A 4724-nucleotide genomic window follows, 5' to 3' on the forward strand; every position below is an offset into this window, starting at 1 on the left:
GGTTTAAATTGGGATTTTCGGCAATTTTCTGATATAGGAGGAAGGTCCGACGGTCCCTTGTACAGGTTTCCACGTTTTTAGAGTCATCGCGTGTACTCTTCGGTCTGAAAAATACGTAAATTAGATTTTAGGTGAAAAACGTCAAAAAATGAACAGGGGCCGTGGGCGGCCATAGTATATAAAAAAATATCGACTATTTTGTGTTTTTTTGCTCGTAAACCGTCGTAGGAACCCGTTCGACGATGCGTGTAATGTTTCAGAGTCGAAAAATAAATCCTTCACCACGAAAACTTGCGAACCATTATTTTTCAAAAAAGTGGTTTTTACCGTACTTAGGTGGTTTAAATTGGGATTTTCGGCAATTTTCTGATATAGGAGGAAGGTCCGACGGTCCCTTGTACAGGTTTCCACGTTTTTAGAGTCATCGCGTGTATGTCTTCGTCTTAAAAATACGTAAATTTAGATTTTAAGGTGAAAAACGTCAAAAAATGAACAGGGGCCGTGGGCGGCCATAGTATATAAAAAAATATCGACTATTTTGTGTTTTTTTGCTCGTAAACCGTCGTAGGAACCCGTCTGACGATGCGTGTAATCTTTCAGAGTCGAAAAATAAATCCTTCACCACGAAAACTTGTGAACTATTATTTTTCAAAAAAGTGGTTTTTACCGTACTTAGGTGGTTTAAATTGGGATTTTCGGCAATTTTCTGATATAGGAGGAAGGTCCGACGTGCCCTTGTACAGGTTTCCACGTTTTTAGAGTCACCGCGTGTGTTCTCTTCGTCTTAAAAATACGTAAATTTAGATTTTTAGGTGAAAAACGTCAAAAAATGAACAGGGGCCGTGGGCGGCCATAGTATATAAAAAACATATCGACTATTTTGTGTTTTTTTGCTCGTAAACCGTCGTAGTAACCCGTTCGAAGATGCGTGTAATGTTTCAGAGTCGAAAAATAAATCCTTCACCACGAAAACTTGCGAACCATTATTTTTCAAAAAAGTGGATTTTACCGTACTTAGGTGGTTTAAATTGGGATTTTCGGCAATTTTCTGATATAGGAGGAAGGTCCGACGGTCCCTTGTACAGGTTTCCACGTTTTTAGAGTCATCGCGTGTACTCTTCGGTCTGAAAAATACGTAAATTTAGATTTTTAGGTGAAAAACGTCAAAAAATGAACAGGGGCCGTGGGCGGCCATAGTATATACAAAAAATATCACTATTTTGTGTTTTTTTGCTCGTAAACCGTCGTAGGAACCCGTCCGACGATGCGTGTAATGTTTCAGAGTCGAAAAATAAATCCTTCACCACGAAAACTTGCGAACCATTATTTTTCAAAAAAGTGGTTTTTACTGTACTTAGGTGGTTTAAATTGGGATTTTCGGCAATTTTCTGATATAGGAGGAAGGTCCGACGGTCCCTTGTACAGGTTTCCACGTTTTTAGAGTCATCGCGTGTTTTCTTCGTCTTAAAAATACGTAAATTTAGATTTTAGGTGAAAAACGTCAAAAAATGAACAGGGGCCGTGGGCGGCCATAGTATATAAAAAAATATCGACTATTTTGTGTTTTTTTGCTCGTAAACCGTCGTAGGAACCCGTCTGACGATGCGTGTAATGTTTCAGAGTCGAAAAATAAATCCTTCACCACGAAAACTTGCGAACCATTATTTTTCAAAAAAGTGGTTTTTACTGTACTTAGGTGGTTTAAATTGGGATTTTCGGCAATTTTCTGATATAGGAGGAAGGTCCGACGGTCCCTTGTACAGGTTTCCACGTTTTTAGAGTCACCGCGTGTGTACTCTTCGTCTTAAAAATACGTAAATTTAGATTTTTAGGTGAAAAACGTCAAAAAATGAACAGGGGCCGTGGGCGGCCGATAGTATATAAAAAAAATATCGACTATTTTGTGTTTTTTTGCTCGTAAACCGTCGTAGGAACCCGTCCGACGATGCGTGTAATGTTTCAGAGTCGAAAATAAATCCTTCACCACGAAAACTTGTGAACCATTATTTTTCAAAAAAGTGGTTTTTACCGTACTTAGGTGGTTTAAATTGGGATTTTCGGCAATTTTCTGATATAGGAGGAAGGTCCGACGGGCCCTTGTACAGGTTTCCACGTTTTTAGAGTCATCGCTTGTACTCTTCGGTCTGAAAAATACGTAAATTTAGATTTTTAGGTGAAAAACGTCAAAAAATGAACAGGGGCCGTGGGCGGCCGAAGTATATACAAAAAATATCGACTATTTTGTGTTTTTTTGCTCGTAAACCGTCGTAGTAACCCGTCCGAAGATGCGTGTAACGTTTCAGAGTCGAAAAATAAATCCTTCACCACGAAAACTTGTGAACCATTATTTTTCAAAAAAGTGGTTTTTACCGTACTTAGGTGGTTTAAATTGGGATTTTCGGCAATTTTCTGATATAGGAGGAAGGTCCGACGGTCCCTTGTCCAGGTTTCCACGTTTTTAGAGTCATCGCGTGTACTCTTCGGTCTGAAAAATACGTAAAATTAGATTTTTAGGTGAAAAACGTCAAAAAATAAACAGGGGCCGTGGGCGGCCATAGTATATAAAAAAAATATCCACTATTTTGTGTTTTTTTGCTCGTAAACCGTCGTAGTAACCCGTCCGAAGATACGTGTAATGTTTCAGAGTCGAAAAATAAATCCTTCACCACGAAAACTTGCGAACCATTATTTTTCAAAAAAGTGGATTTTACCGTACTTAGGTGGTTTAAATTGGGATTTTCGGCAATTTTCTGATATAGGAGGAAGGTCCGACGGTCCCTTGTACAGGTTTCCACGTTTTTAGAGTCACCGCGTGTGTGTTTCCGTCTTAAAAATACGTAAATTTAGATTTTTAGGTGAAAAACGTCAAAAAATGAACAGGGGCCGTGGGCGGCCATAGTATATAAAAAAAATATCGACTATTTTGTGTTTTTTTGCTCGTAAACCGTCGTAGTAACCCGTCCGAAGATACGTGTAATGTTTCAGAGTCGAAAAATAAATCCTTCACCACGAAAACTTGTGAACCATTATTTTTCAAAAAAGTGGATTTTACCGTACTTAGGTGGTTTAAATTGGGATTTTCGGCAATTTTCTGATATAGGAGGAAGGTCCGACGGTCCCTTGTTCAGGTTTCCACGTTTTTAGAGTCACCGCGTGTTTTTTTCGTCTTAAAAATACGTAAATTTAGATTTTTAGGTGAAAAACGTCAAAAAATGAACAGGGGCCGTGGGCGGCCATAGTATATAAAAAAAATATCGACTATTTTGTGTTTTTTTGCTCGTAAACCGTCGTAGGAACCCGTCTGACGATGCGTGTAATTTTTCAGAGTCGAAAAATAAATCCTTCACCACGAAAACTTGTGAACTATTATTTTTCAAAAAAGTGGTTTTTACCGTACTTAGGTGGTTTAAATTGGGATTTTCGGCAATTTTCTGATATAGGAGGAAGGTCCGACGTGCCCTTGTACAGGTTTCCACGTTTTTAGAGTCACCGCGTGTTTTCTTCCGTCTTAAAAATACGTAAATTAGATTTTTAGGTGAAAAACGTCAAAAAATGAACAGGGGCCGTGGGCGGCCGTAGTATATAAAAAAAATATCGACTATTTTGTGTTTTTTTGCTCGTAAACCGTCGTAGGAACCCGTCCGACGATGCGTGTAACGTTTCAGAGTCGAAAATAAATCCTTCACCACGAAAACTTGTGAACCATTATTTTTCAAAAAAGTGGTTTTTACCGTACTTAGGTGGTTTAAATTGGGATTTTCGGCAATTTTCTGATATAGGAGGAAGGTCCGACGGTCCCTTGTACAGGTTTCCACGTTTTTAGAGTCATCGCGTGTACTCTTCGGTCTGAAAAATACGTAAATTTAGATTTTTAGGTGAAAAACGTCAAAAAATGAACAGGGGCCGTGGGCGGCCATAGTATATAAAAAAAATATCGACTATTTTGTGTTTTTTTGCTCGTAAACCGTCGTAGTAACCCGTCCGAAGATACGTGTAATGTTTCAGAGTCGAAAAATAAATCCTTCACCACGAAAACTTGTGAACCATTATTTTTCAAAAAAGTGGATTTTACCGTACTTAGGTGGTTTAAATTGGGATTTTCGGCAATTTTCTGATATAGGAGGAAGGTCCGACGGTCCCTTGTACAGGTTTCCACGTTTTTAGAGTCATCGCGTGTACTCTTCGGTCTGAAAAATACGTAAATTTAGATTTTAGGTGAAAAACGTCAAAAAATGAACAGGGGCCGTGGGCGGCCATAGTATATACAAAAAATATCGACTATTTTGTGTTTTTTTGCTCGTAAACCGTCGTAGGAACCCGTCCGACGATGCGTGTAATGTTTCAGAGTCGAAAAATAAATCCTTCACCACGAAAACTTGTGAACCATTATTTTTCAAAAAAGTGGTTTTTACCGTACTTAGGTGGTTTAAATTGGGATTTTCGGCAATTTTCTGATATAGGAGGAAGGTCCGACGGTCCCTTGTACAGGTTTCCACGTTTTTAGAGTCATCGCGTGTACTCTTCGGTCTGAAAAATACGTAAATTTAGATTTTTAGGTGAAAAACGTCAAAAAATGAACAGGGGCCGTGGGCGGCCGTAGTATATAAAAAAAATATCGACTATTTTGTGTTTTTTTGCTCGTAAACCGTCGTAGGAACCCGTCCGACGATGCGTGTAATGTTTCAGAGTCGAAAAATAAATCCTTCACCACGAAAACTTGCGAA

Source organism: Rhopalosiphum maidis, chromosome 1 (assembly GCF_003676215.2).
Source record: "Rhopalosiphum maidis isolate BTI-1 chromosome 1, ASM367621v3, whole genome shotgun sequence".
In the NCBI taxonomy this organism is placed as follows: Eukaryota; Metazoa; Arthropoda; class Insecta; order Hemiptera; family Aphididae; genus Rhopalosiphum; species Rhopalosiphum maidis.